This window comes from Myotis daubentonii, chromosome 5, assembly GCF_963259705.1.
Source record: "Myotis daubentonii chromosome 5, mMyoDau2.1, whole genome shotgun sequence".
Lineage (NCBI taxonomy): Eukaryota > Metazoa > Chordata > Mammalia > Chiroptera > Vespertilionidae > Myotis > Myotis daubentonii.
In genome coordinates this window covers 63,236,030-63,251,473 of record NC_081844.1, presented here as the reverse complement: position 1 = coordinate 63,251,473, position 15,444 = coordinate 63,236,030, and positions in this window count along the sequence as shown.

Genomic DNA, 15,444 nt, shown 5'->3' with positions numbered 1-15,444 from the left:
CAGGTGATCTGAATGCCCAATAGGTTTGAGAGATGGTGATGCACAGCATCCTTAAGCTGCCAGATGCAGATGTTCAAACTGCAGCCGCACCGTCGCGATGGGCGCATCAATGGGAGGCGATTTGGGGAGGGAGAAGAGATTTCGGTTTGGGTTTGGTCTTTTTGTTTTTAGAGGTTTTGTCCTTGTCCCCCTTGAGGGAAAATACCAAGGGAAAGTCAAATGAGAAAAAGGTACTGTCTAGCCAAATTGATTAGTCATACTTTGGCATATAGGGGCAAAGATATTCACCCCCAAAGGGCACAACTGTTCCTGAGAGGTGACTTTGTTGTAAAGAAAACTTTTGTGTCCAGAGGCCCAGGCTCCACAGCACAGAGTGCAATCGAAATATGGCAATAATCCAGCTCATTTCCTTGCTTTTCACAGCCAGGCAAACCAATCCAGGTAGCACAGGCTATAAAAAACAGAGGTGCCTGAATTACCAGGTTCACTGTTCTCGCCGTTCAGATGAACTGGATCACAGCCAGACTTCACATCCTTTTGTGCTTTTAAACACAGTGCAAGGGGAACGTGCCCCAGCAGACCTGAGAAGGGGAGAGGAGGGTGTCAGTAACCCCTGGACCCAGCCGGCATCTGACGAAGGGTGACATTAGGCTCTGGCGGGGCTCTGGCTGCACGATCTGCAAAGCAGTTATCACATGGAGGGCAGGGCAGCCCGCCAGAATACAGACATGGGGACCAACCAAAGGATAATTGCTATAAATTCCATCCAGAGAGCGAAGAGAGATGTCAGCAAAACACACTGCCTGGTTGGGTAGCAGCACACACAGGATAGAGTCCGACAAGAAAGGGGAGAGTTTGAAAAGGCCAAATTTGTTCAAAGCAGGTATGGAAGGCCACCTGGAAGACATGTCAGTCAAGGACTAGACTCTCTGCTCAGAGGTATTTCTGTCACTTGTACATGACAGCTTCTCAAAACTAAACATAAGGAAGAGTTTTAGCTAGATTTCCTCCAGAGCTGGGCTATGTTCTGACTGTAATTGAGGAAGAGGGGAGACTAATCAGTATTTGGCCAGCCCCCTCCTGAGTGCCAGGTCCTTCCCTTTCCCCTTTCAGAGGCTTTGCATGTAGCTTGCAAAAACTGATGAGGTGGGGGTGGGGGGTGTCTAACCTAGGTATCAACTACCCCTAAAGAAGTTCTTGCTGGGGGTTTAGGGATCACTGAAGTTCCTGGCAGTGTATGAAGATGTTTACATGTATTTTTTCCCCTGGGAGGACAGACCTTAGCTTTCAGCAGATTCTCAAACAGATCCATGACCCCCAAGAGGTGAAGAGTTACGGTTAGCTGAATGAACTATGAAGGATGAAGGAACTTACATCTATGGCATGTTCTCTGGCAGGCCCTGTACTCGGTGACATCATTTAATCCTCCTAAAAACCCTACAGTAAGGGGCATTATTTCATTTTACATTAAGGAAAACTAAGGTTAAAGGAGAAGCCTTACCAGGTAAACACACCTACCAACTATAACAGCAGGAACATAACTCAAACTTATCTAGTCCAAAATCCACACTTTCTCTAGGATACTATGCTTCCTTGGTGTTTCATTGGGTGGGGGAGGTAAAATTACTGAAGGAATGCACCGTGGAAAACCAACCTGGCGTTGTAGCCGGCTCTTGCAGAATGTGTTGGGTTGGGCATCTAGAGATAGAAAGAATGGCACTGCAGGTGGAAGAGACAAGGTAAGAGACAGCTCAGTGAGAAGGGGTAAAACCCTAACAGAGGGTATCGTCTACCCCCTAGGCTAGGAGCTTCCTAAGTGCTCAAAAGCCAGGCAGCATTCACAGACTAAGTGCATCCAGGGGTTACACTTCCAGCCACTTAGTTGTACATTTCCTGTTGCCCAAGTCCCAGCAAGTGAGGATGACCACTCCTATCAGAGACCTGACATAAAGCCCAGGGGCTGCCTATATCAGAATCGATTCAAACAAGTGCATTTTGTCTATTCCTAACACGTCCTGAGCCGGAGAGCAGGTTTACTGCAGGTCAGGAGGAAGCCAAGAGCTCGCCCAGGGCCACGGGAGCCCAAACAGCCACATGCAGCCTCCCTGGAGGTAAAAGATCACCCGTTCAGTGTGTGTGGTTAATGCATCTCCAGTCCCCCAAGGTTCTCCTCTCTCAATATAAATAATACCCAGAGATTAAAATATCCCACATATGCCCCAACACACGTAGCGACACACGTTGACGCTACGGCGGAATCCTGCCACCTTCTGCAATGGAAAAGCCACTTAACAAGGGGAACATTAGCATGGAATCCCATGTAATTGAATTGTGGCTTTAAATCCTGTGGTTAGCAGATGGCAAAGTCCTGTCCCCGTGTCCTCACTCCCTGCTCCTGCCCCTCAGGAGACACAGTGCACACTCCTGGCCCACCACCAGCAGCCAGGCTGTCTTCAGCTCCGTGTCATTTTAGCACTTAACTCTTTTTTATAAAGGAGCCATTTCACAAGCACATTTTTATTACTGAAATAATAGCTCCAACCAAACCTTCTCGTTGGCTTGTAAATGAATGTAAGTGTAAATGAATGTAAGTGTGTAATATCCCAAACCTCTCCAGGCTCCCTGGGTGGGAATGCTTGAGGTTTAGTTTTCCATAAATAGAAGGCAAAAGAATGTTAAGAAAATAAAAGTATGTGATATTCATCTTGTTTCAGTAGATTCTATGTTCCTCGAGGGCAGAGAGAGGTTATCTGGCTGATTGATTTAATATTTATCGAGTCCTAACTATCTTCATGGACCATAGAAATAAGTATCAATAAACTTCATTACAGGAAAGACACACAGCTCTCTTTAGATAGGACCAGGCGGCATTCCCTTTGATGCCTCTGTCCTTTATACTAATTAACAACTCAAAAGAGCAGCTCCTGTTCTAAAAAATATATATATGCGCGTAGAAAATACTGCGTTCTACTCCATAAAACGGGGATAAAAGTGTCTCCCTCTCTGAACAACCAGGCTGAAGAGGGGGTGCTGGGGGAGGAGGCAGGAGAACTCATCATCCCTGAAACTGATTCACATTCAAAGCACAGTCCCAAATCCTATTAATTATGGGATTTCATAATTTACTATGGTTTCAACTGGAATGGATGTGCTACACAAGGAAATTTTTAAATAAAGTTTTTTAAACACACCCCAAAAGCAGACAAATTCCTGACAGAATTCCTATCAAGGCCAGTATATGTGTGCTTGTGAATGCATTCCTTCTGCCCACCAGCATAGTACCTAAAGGCATGACCCTTACGGAAAAACACCAAAGAAGGGGCAGCTGCAGCTTTACCCACATCAACAAACACCAGGCCCGTCTACACCCAGCACAGCCCAGAGCTCCATCTACAACAGCACAGCCCAGAGCTCCATCTACAACAACACAGCCCAGAGCTCCATCTACACCCAGCACAGCCCAGAGCTCCATCTACACCCAGCACAGCACAGAGCTCCATCTACACACAGCACAGCACAGAGCTCCATCTACACCCAGCACAGCCCAGAGCTCCATCTACACCCAGCACAGCCCAGAGCTCCATCTACACCCAGCACAGCACAGAGCTCCATCTACACCCAGCACAGCCCAGAGCTCCATCTACACCCAGCACAGCCCAGAGCTCCATCTACACCCAGCACAGCCCAGAGCTCCATCTACACCCAGCACAGCACAGAGCTCCATCTACACACAGCACAGCCCAGAGCTCCATCTACACACAGCACAGCCCAGAGCTCCATCTACACCCAGCACAGCCCAGAGCTCCATCTACACACAGCACAGCCCAGAGCTCCATCTACACCCAGCACAGCCCAGAGCTCCATTTACAACAGCACAGCCCAGAGCTCCATCTACAACAGCACAGCACAGAGTGGGACAACTGTGAGGCCCACTTTGGCAGCTTGTTATCAATTCAGCGTGGATGCTGTTTTGTAAACACATCTAATTTGGTTTTAAATATTAATCCATAAAGTCATTACTAAAAGACTCCAGGCTGCTGAAATGATGAACCAACTGCTTCTAAAGCAGACAGGAAGGCACCAGAGCCAGTCGGCTCTGATCCTCAGATCCCATTTTCGCCTCCCATATTCCTCTTTTCTCTGATTTTCTTCTCAGCAACATGCCGATGTCCCCCTGCATGTTCTCCCACTCACACCGACGATTTTCTATTGCTACCTGACTGTTCTGTCTCTCTTTGTCTCTGTCACTCACTATTTCTCTCTCTCTCTCACTTGCGTGCGCGCACACACACACACACACACACACACACACTGAAGTTCTTTGTCTCTTTCTGACCCAGTATTCCAATCACTGCCTCCTCTACCCTTCCAACCGAATCTACTTCTCTCCTTCTCGAACATAAACACTGACCTTTAACAAAGAAGATCAGGTTGAGTGAGTCTGGGGAAAAGAAATGGTCCTACAGAGCTGATGGCAGGGAACTTCGTGGACTGACAGACTGGGTGGGCTGCCAGGATCTTATCTACTAAGTATTGATTCTCATAGGTAATTAACTAACCCTAAGGTGAGACGGTTTTTCTCAACAGAGAGAAGAAAAGGTGAATCTTTCAAAGCACGGCACAGTATAAAATTTGGTTTATTTAACAAACTATGTATCAGACCTGGTTCTAAAGGACTCGGGAAATGTAACCACCTGTTTACTCTTTAAAATAACCCTGTGAGGATGGTATTATTGCTCTCTCCGTTTCCCAGGAGACCAAGGCACAGAGAGGTCAAGTACTTATCCAAAGTCACGCAACTGAAAGGTGCCGGTCAGGATTTCCACCCGGGTAGCTTCTCTCCAGACTCCATGCTTTCAAACACTGTACTCTGATGCTTCATACTTGATTGACTGCATCTTTGTCTAATAGAGAAGAACATTTGCATTCATTTTTTATGTATGCTTTCTATTAAAGCCAAGTATTCCCTACCGGGCAAATAGATGACTGCGTTATGCTATTAGGCAACTATTCCCCTATTTACCCTATTGGGTAACTATTTATCCTATTATTGCTCAAAAATTATGTTCCCCCTTCCCTCATTAACAACACACATGTTGACTAGTGATGGCGAACCTATGACATGAACTAAGAGAAATTCCAGTAAGCTGAGCCTGAACCATTTAGAGACTTGCAAATTAAAAACAGCTCACCTGGGTTTAACGCAACCAAGATCTAGCCCAGTGATGGCGAACCTATGACACGCGTGTCAGAGGTGACACGCGAACTCATTTTTTTGGTTGATTTTTCTTTGTTAAATGGCATTTAAATATATAAAATAAATATCAAAAATATACATCTTTGTTTTACTAGGGTAGCAAATATCAAAATTTTTCTATATGTGACACGGCACCAGAGTTAAGTTAGGGTTTTTCAAAATGCTGACACGCTGAGCTCAAAAGGTTCACTGCTCTAGGCCAAGCATGTCAAACTCACGGCCGCATACAATTCCCTTTCCAAAAAGCAGCTTCTCACAGAACCAGGCTAAGGACTTTGCCCTCCTGCTCAGTGCGGTTTGACACAGCATTCCTGAGCAGCCCCACAGGTATGGGGCGCAGAACACAGGGGCCCAGGAATCTTCCCTAGAAAGCCTCCATGTTCCGGCTGCTCTGTGGTCATCTGCCTCGCTCCCTTTGACTCCAAGTTCAAGTGGGCAAATAAACCCTAGACAATGGGGAATGCCAGGAGCAAAATGCGGTCCTTTTCTGTACAATAACAACATCTTCTGTTCTGTGGGACCAGTGAGGTGAGGGAAGTTCCTTCCAAAGGGTGCTCTGCTCTAGGATCTAAAACCCAAAGGCTCCAGGATGTTTCCTCTTTCAAAAATGGATGGCTCTGCCTTTCACTGAAGGTGCAGCTTAGAGAGAAGCAGCCGTGAAACCAATTAACTAATTGGAAACCACTTAATGACTATGGCAGCGTTTTGGATTTCTGATGTTGGCTCACAGCAGTCAGGAGAAATTGCTTTCCAATATTATGATAAGGTAGCTGTGGAGGTTACCGGGGCGCTGAAGGCTGCTTCGGGAAACAATCGACTCTAATGTGCCCACCAAAATAATGGTGGCATTACAAGGTGGCTCTCAGTGAAGCAAGCACAGCATAAAAATCCAAAGATGGGTGGAGATCTGCTGAGAATGAATGCACAGCCAGAGCTCCTCGCTATGATTGCTGAGAGCTTACGATCTCTACATAGACCTCCTGCCATTGAAATTGCTCTCATGGAGAGAGCCAGGCACGTGCGGAAGGGGAGGAGAAGGGAAAAATGAAGTAAATGCTCACCCTAGAACAATTGTCCAATTAATTGTTTTAGTAAGAATAGAGTCAGTGTTCACATTAGGGAAATAACGGAGTTAATTGCTCAAGAGTTAACATAGCCAGAGAAAATAAATTACCCCAAACACCATACTTTATCCATTTGCCATTTGTTTGTTTCAAGGTAGTGAATTATCTTAGCATATTTCTAAATTCATTAGAACCAAAATCATTTCTAGAATATAAGACATCTCTAATAGTGTTATCTAATGCCTTTTTACTTTTTTAAAAAAAAAGAGGTGTAGGTGGACAAGAGTATGGTGTTTACCAGAAGGAGAAAGGGGTGGAGGAGGGGGTAGTAAAGGGCATATATATGGAGACAGGAGGAGACTTGACTTTGGGTGGTGAACACACAGATAAAGTAGTATAGGATTGTACACTAGAAACCTAAATAATTTTACTAACCAATGTCACCTTAATTTAATAAAATTTAAAAAGCCTACTCTAGCCAAAAGAAAAAAAAATGAGGTGTTAGGGATATGCATAAACCTAGGTGGTTTAAAATTGCTTTAAGGTGAACAACTGGTTCTTATTTCTCCTGGGCCTTGGAATTATTTTGTGAGTATAGTGATTCTTTTCACCTCTCTGTGCCTTCGTTTATTCAGCTGTAAAATGGCCTGAGGCCTGTTAGAAGGAATAGGATTTCCAATGATGGTTGGATTTTGCAAACATAGAGCCAGACCGCTATAAATTCCTCCGGCAATGCCAAACTTCCACCTTTTCCTCCCCATCGCTACAGTGAGTTTGGGCAACAAAGTCTCTCCCCGGAGATAGTTGCTCTTGTTTTCCAGCACGAGGGTAATTCTCTGCACACGCTTCCCACTCCACTGCCTGCACGTGGGCCCTCCCTAGTCTCCAGCTTTATTAATTCAGTAATGAGCCAGGCACATGCCTCCGCTGGGTACCGCCTCGGATGCTTGCTTTGCACCTGGCCATTACCCAAAGGTGGATGATGTTCTCTTTCCTGGCAGCGGCATAAATAAAGACGAGTGCCATTCACACAAACTGCTAAGCCAAGCTTAGCCCATCAGGCCACGGGTGCGTGGTGGCCCTTGCCTCTCACCTGCTCAGTTATTAGGTGCTCATTCAAAGCAGCATTACCATTTGTAGAGCCACATCCCTGGAAATTCAGCCCAGACAAAACACACACACAGCAAGGAGGGCAACGTTAAAACTGTAATAAACCCATGATTCTCCCTTTAAAACAATGCTTTATCCTAAGGGAAAAGTTTTAACTTATTGCCTTTCTTGGAATTTAATTTCTAATCTGCATTCTAGAAAGTGACATCCTACTATCAAGATGACATCAAGACAACAGGGCTGATAAACTAATTTCCACTACCAGGAAAGTTCATCCCTAAGCAAACCAGAACACTGAATTTAATGATATATGGGGGAGCAGCCACATCAAGAATTTCCTGGGTGTGAGTTGGACGACCTCATGAAATAAGAGGAAAACATTTTCATCTTCTTAATAAAATTTTAAAAAAAAGACTCCAAAATATCAAAGGAGAAAGATCCTGCAAATAAGCCTTTCAGATGGATTCAGAACATTTTCCAGGATGATGCACCTGAAGAAAAACGAGCGATTCAATGGATAGCGTTCCGGAGCTTATCTGTCCCACTTACAACACGTGGCGCACTGACCCAAAGGTGAAGCGAAGCCTACGGAGCCAGGCGGAATGCCAACTTGCACAGCTGAACGCCAATTTGCAAAGCTCAGCACTCCGGGGCTTCCACATCCCTACTTAACAAATGGCGAGCAATTTAGTCCATTGCACGAAGACAAGACCACGGCCAAAGTCTAACAATAGCTCCCCTTTCTCTGAGTCCTTGAATTAGTGGATGTTATTACAAAAAGAAAATATTTATCTAGGTTGTTACTTTTTCCCTCTGCTGTCTTCTGTGGCTTTGCCTATACGTGCACAGTTTGTAGTTAAATTGGACAATTACCTAGCCAGAAGTGAATAATTAATGAACAGTCACCGTTTATGTTTGCGAAACTATGACCCAATCATCGAACAGATAGCTGAACCACTAAAATAAATGACTCGTTCCACTCATTACCTGATCAGCATTTGTTTAGAGGTTCCTAGGTGCCCTATCAAAATTCTAATCAGTTTTATTTAAATTACATTTTTTGCGCTGCATTGTTAAAAATGCTAATGTATGCCTAGAACGGAATAGCTTTATTTCTTACCTCCTGAAGACACGAATGAATAAAAACATACTTCTACAGGGCATAAGAGATTATCAAGGGTTCAGTGACTACTGGATTGTGCACTTACCCAAACACATCCTGAAACTCGGAGCTGAAGCTTTAAGAGACAAAGACACTCAAATCCTCCCACAACAAAGCCGGTGGTGAGGAGGCAGCGGACTGTCCCAGCAGCACCTGCAGCCACCACTGGGGACTTCCTGCCCCTGGGGACAGGAGCAGCTTTGGGGGCAAGCAAGGGAAGGAAGGGGAAATGTTTACAGCTTGAGAATAATGATCTAAGGGTCTTAAGGCAAAGTGTATTGCAGAATCTCTGAGCAACTTTCCTGCATCAAAAGAAATGTCTCCGCGTCTGCTCTGGCCCACGATGATGGTCATCTCCACCAGCCTGTCGGAGGTGAGAGAGCTACCACACCCATGGGAACTCCACATCTCCTTCCACTACTAGTTTGGTCTCCAACCTTAGGGCCAACGTGCCTCTCTAAGCAATGAGAGCCGCTCCGGCCAAGAGAAGACAGAAGCCGTTTTGCTCTCTGATGTACACACAAAGCCAGGCCACTTGCAGCGTAGGTGTGGCCCAGACAGCCCCCAAGTCATTTCGGATCTAGACAGACCTCAGAAGAGAAAGATTGAGAGTGGTGTTCTAGAAGTAGCTGGGAATCTTCTAGTGAGCCCACAAAATTACTTCGCACGATACAGTGCTCCCCGCCACCCCCAGGCTGGTGTCTGTGGAGAGCAGCGAGCCTGCCACCACCCTGCTTGGCGTGGGCGGCATCAAACCCAGATTCACTGCTAGAAGCTTTTTTATTTTTTGTTATGGTTGTTCAGCTTGTAGAAGTTTTTCCTAAGCTGAGGAATTACCTTGAGAGGACTGAATTCCCAAGCACAAGGCAGCAGCTGGTGGGGAGCTGAGGCTCCCTCAATCATCCGAGTCCAGAGGGGGCGAGGGAGGCGGGGTCGCCTAGCTTAGGGCTGTGTGGCCCCGGGGTGGAAAGCACAGCTTCACTCGAGCATTTAACCTCTTTTAAGCAGTGCAGTGTGGCTGAGGCTTAAAACGAGGCTGGAACGTTTTCTCGCTGATTATCACCTGGATAACCTGTTCTGTAGCGAAGGGGCGGGGGTGGGCGGAGAAAGGGGATGAGAAGCCCTGGGAGCCGAGGGGCAGCTCAGAGCACAGAGCAGAGAACAGCTGCTGTTTTCTCCTGTCTGAGTGTGATTGGGGAAAGGTGACAGAGTTTGCTGGTGGTGTACTTCTCCTTTTACATAGAAAGAGTGTGTCCCAGATCGTAATAGCTAATCACTTCATGGGAAAAGGAAGAAAAGACTAGCTTTCATTCATTTTCTTTGAAACCCATTCATTAATTTGAAGGCAAAATTTATTGTATGAAATACTAAGTAATGGCAGCATTTCTACAGGATCTAAGGTGGGGCTAGGGGAGAGGGAGCGGAGACTGGAGAAGTAGGTAGAGCCAGAAACAGCTGAGCTCTGGCCATTGTTGGAGACAAGATGATCACCTGGGACACAGAGACTTCTGCAGGCCCCTCCGCACACCTTCCCAAAACGGGGCTAAAGGACACACCTCCCTGCTCAGGACTAAAACCAACCCCACAAAGAGTCTTTTTAGAGAAATTGAATGGAGTAATGTTTCTCCATCTTGTTTAAGATATGACAATTAATTCTAGTACAAAGTCATCCTCCTGTAACGTTTTTTTAATAAACCCAAAGCAAAGCTGGATGATGGGAGCATGTTTGTGTAGAAAGCCTCACTGCCATCCCACCAGCAGACAACTCAGTCCCGCCCACCACCTCCTGCCCAAGACTCGTAAGTCCTACATGATGTTTCTGGCCAAATCCTTGTTTCCCTTACATTTGAGTGGTAGAATTTTCATTGCTAATCTTCAAAAGAAGATGAAAGTCACTGGGGGAATATGTACTGTCTGCTGTACTTATTACCAAACTAGGGGCCTGGTGCACGAAATTCGTGCACTGGGTGTGTGTGGGGGGGAGTGTCCCTCAGCCCAGCCTGCCCCCTCTCACATACTGGGAGCCCTCAGGCGTTGACCCCCATCACCCTCCAATCGCAGGATCGGCCCCTTGCCCAGGCCTAACGCCTCTGGCCTAGGCGTCCGGCCCGGGCAGCGGGGACCCGAAGCTGCAGCGGCCCCACGATCATGGGCTTCGCTTTAGGCCCAGGCAAGGGACCCCTAGCTCCTGGGACTGCCAGCTTTGACCGTGCCCAGCTCCCAACGCTGGCTCCACCCCTACTTCCTGCTATCACTGGCCAGGGCGGAAAAGGCACCTGATTCTCCGATCATGGCTGGGGGGCAGGGCAAAGGCGGTCCCAGGGCCGCCTTTGCCCTGCCCCCCAGCTCTTAGCTCCCCCCTGGGTTTCCGAGCACTGTCAGTGGCAGGGGGCTTCTTCCTGCTTTCCCTTTCGCCTCCCTGCATTGTGCCTACATATGCAAATTAACCGCCATCTTGTTGTCAGTTAACTGCCAATCTTAGTTGGCAGTTAATTTGCATATAGCCCTGATTAGCCAATGAAAAGGGTAGCTCGTACGCCAATTACCATTTTTCTCTTTTATTAGTGTTGATGTTGAGAGATTCCAACGCTCAGTCACCATTGTGATTATCTTATTATTTTCATTGCAGGAATTTAACATTTAACTGGATAGCCACAATTTCCCCAACTCTATCCAAAATAAATGATATGGGTGGGGGAGGGGTCATAAAATCATAGTTACTGTGTGGATGCCAGGACAATCATTTGGCTCATATGAGACAAGAGGTCAAATGAGAAGACATATTCCATCTGTGAAGTGATTCACATTTCTAATACATCAGTTTAGCCTCCATCCATATCAGTTACAAAAATATTGAGGCAAGCCAAAGGTAGAGATATCATTCCAGATTAAAATCAGGAATTATTCAATATTACATATATCTTACTGTTCAACTTCTTTTAGCAATTACTTAAAAGATGCAATAGGGCCTGGAGTGGGGGTAGGCTAGAAGGGGTCAATGGCAGGGGAGGAAGGGAGATATATGTAACACTTTCAACAATAAAGATTTTTTAATAAATAAATAATTTTTTAAAAGATGAAATAGGGTACATTTCTTAGACGTGAAGATGGCATAAAGCCAGGAGAAATGGTTAATATTTTACATTTCACATGAATCAAAGTTTTGGCCAGGTCAGAGCAAATGGCAGAAACCTAATACAAGATATCATGGCAATAAATGTAGCCCAGCACTTAAGTTCAAAAAGCCCTTTAAGGTGCATTACATTTTACCAGCAATTGTGTAACAAATCAGTGAGGCTCTAACTTTGTCATAAAATCACTATGACATGACTGCCGAAATGCTAATTCAATCAATAGACATCTAGTCCAAAACAGGAGAGGTGAGAGTTTTGTTTAGTGGTCAGACGGCACATCACTGGGACAGAAAAGTTAATTCAATCTCTTTTGCAAACTAGGTAAATGTGAACCAGTCATGTGATTTGAGCTCTAGTGTTCTCATCTGAAAATGGAAACAATAAGAACTGACAAACATATTCCCATAAAATTGTTATAAAATCAAATGGGATCATTGCCATAAAGTGTTTTTAAATTTATAGAGTATCATTGCGCAGGGCATCTGTTGTTTGTTACCCAACAACCATCCACCTCTTCCTGCTAAATGCAATCCAACTCTCCTTTGGAGAACCTCCGTCCACCATTCTTAGCTGTGTAGTGGGACTTAACTGGTTAAGGCTGCAGAAATGGGCTTAGGAATGGGCACCTAACCCAATCAGGGCCAAGGAGACATGCAGAGACTATGCTATGGCTTTTGAGGGGGTGGGGGAAGAGCAGCTCACTCCTTTGCTTCATTTGAAGGTGAGGCTTAGGATAACACCCTACTACACAGGAAGGAGTCAGCCAGGAGATGAAACTGATACACAAAGGAAGGCATAAATGAAAGCGACAAGAAACTAATCACCTCATTTGATACACTATCTCAGATGAAGCCAGCATTCCCCTGAACTGCACTGTTCTAAGCCCACATGGTCCCTTTAAGTCAATTTGAGCAAGGCATCTCTGTCACTTGCAACAGGAAGAGTCCTGCCTACGACGGTATGTTTGTTTTAATGTCTGGGAAAATGCAGTTGTTCAAAGATATTAAAATAATAAATGGGAAAGTTTTCAAATGAAGATGTGTGTGTGTGTGTGTGTGTGTGTGTGTACATATATATGTATTTCTTCGACAAAAGTCAATCTGTGTTTAAATTGTGTTTGACTGTTATGCTTCTTAGACTGTGTCAGATTGTTAGAGTGCTATGTTAGATTGTGTTTCCCAAAACAAGCAAAATGTCATTCTTGACTATGCCTTGGATTCTAAGGAATGACATAAAAATTTTGTTCTAAAGAGAAGTTTTCAGCATTCTGCCTTTGGGAAAGCTGTGTTTGCAGCCTACCCCATCTCGTCTTCCTCGTCTTCCTGCTGAGCTAATAGCCAGATCTCCAGCTAAAACAGCAGTACCCATCTCTGATTAATGGAACCTTTCTCCCCACCTGACTTAATGGCTTCCTCCCATTGCGATTTCAATCAGAACATTGCAGGGAATCCCTCCTGGTGCCTCTCCAGGACACTTCTATTGCCATTCTTTATATACTCCTCCTCAGAAGAGAACAGCCAAAGAAATGTCTCCACACTCCAAGGCTGAAATCAATGTGGAATGTAAAGAATCTATAACACTTCCTACCCAGAAAGGGCCTATAGCCATCAGCTAGGCCAGGGTTCCAGCAATAGCCAAAATCTGGCCCAACTGATTTTTAGTTACAAGTGTTCTTGTAAATAAAAGTTGATTTGAACACAGCCATGCCCATTTGTTACAGGTTGTCTACAGCTGCTTTCATGCTACAATAGCAGCATTGAGTAGTCACAACAGAGACCCTATGGCTCAAAAAGCCTCAAATGTTTACATCTGGCCCTTTATAAAAATGTTTGCAAACTTCTGATCCAGTCCAATTCGTTTGTTTTTTAAAAGAAGCTTGGGCCCAGAAAGGCTAGCTAATAGTAGACACGACGCCAACCCCAAATTTGTTCCATGTGGTGGTGTTTTTATGTCCTGTTCTTATCCACCTACTAAATTAGAGGTGATTTGTATTGTGACTCATAATTCTGTGGTTTCCCAAACAAGGCAGGCTGAATCCTGAAGTCACCATTAAAACTAGTTAAATAAATACAAAAGGGCTGCGGAAATAAGGGATTCCTTCAGAGACTTCTGGTCTACCAGGTAAATCTCCTGCCTCCACAGCCTCCAAATACCTGTAGCCACAAACCAATCCTTCTCCCACTGGACATCAAGCCATGATCTGTGATATATTATCCACCTCCCTGACTTGTGAGGGTCAATTTCTGCAAACAATTAAATTCATACTCAGTTGCCATCGCCCAAAGAAGTCAGAGCAGAAGTAGGGGAAATATCCTTCCAAATCCCAGCAGTGCCTGCAGCACTGGAGGGAGAGGAGGAAGATTCTTTCACTGGGATGAACGCATTACAAATGTCAACACATAATAAACTAAGGAAAAACAGTGTCGAACAGCACGTGTATAGTGTGGATCCCATTATGGCCAAGGACAGTTGTCCTGCTTGTCCCCATAATTGGAATGGTCCCACCTGGTAGCAGGGGCTCCCCTCAGGCCACACAGGTCCCCCGTCTAGTCTGACTAACCCTTGCTTCTTTAGATTTTTATGGCCATACTCTCTCAGTCAATAGGAATTTACTGTCATTGCTCAACAGCATACCATATACATCGCCTGAAAGACTTTTAACTAGGGGCAAAATATTGTTGCTCACTCATTCCATCCTTTTGTCCAATAACGATGCCTACAATGTTTTTCTGTATTTGATAGTGTTTACAATGGACATCAGAAGGGGAAAATAAACCTTATAACCCCATGCCAAAAGAAACAGCCCAGTATTTTCCCTCCACGCCACCTCCCTGTGGTCTAAGATGGCAGATGGCAACCCCTCTTCAATAAATGCCCCTTTAGAATCTAACAGGGACATTAAGAGCAATATGGTTTATCCTCTCTCTTACCCAATTTCTTTTTTTCTGCTAATCACAGGAAGTAATATTTTGCCAGGGTTGCTCTGCCCATATTGGAAATCTAAGCCGATATGTGGCCTTCTGTGAGCTGCTAAACTTGTCGCAGATGCCTTGGCGGCCAGAGGAGATGTCTGGGGCTCATAACTAGGCCACGTTCGGAGGGCCTTTCCCACCCCAGGTCCCACCCTACTGCCCCCATCTGGGTGTGTTCTTTTGCTCTATAAGAACTCAAACTCGGTGGCTGGCCTGTGATTTTTTAAAATCTTTTAGTAGCATCTATCCCCAGAACTGCCTCATCACGATTATCCTCAGCAAACGAGGAACCTTCACACTGAGAATGGCTATGGTTTTCAGCCAGCACCAAATGTCTCTCCTTCTGCCTTTCAGTCTTTCCGAGGAATCCGAACGTGTGAAACTCCCGAAGGAAGAGTAAACACACAGCCCAGGTTCCTTTCATCTCCTAACATATGTCATGAAAGGGGAGAGAAAGCCCGCCTCCCGGCCTCAATCAGCCATCCGTTTTCTGCAGCTTGAACCCTACACTAAAGGGATGTCGTGGGGGAGCTGGAGGAGGGTGGAGTGGGGGCAGCTCCTGGGAAGATAATAGGTCTGCGCTGCATACCTGCGTCTTGGAGTCATTATCTCCCCTGCCCGCGCTTCTGTATTTATATATAATGAGATCATTACCAGGCCACTATTCCAATTTGATTCAGACTTTAATATTTCTTGAAGGAAAAAAGAATAGCATACAAAAGGGTTTGTGATGCCAACTCAATCA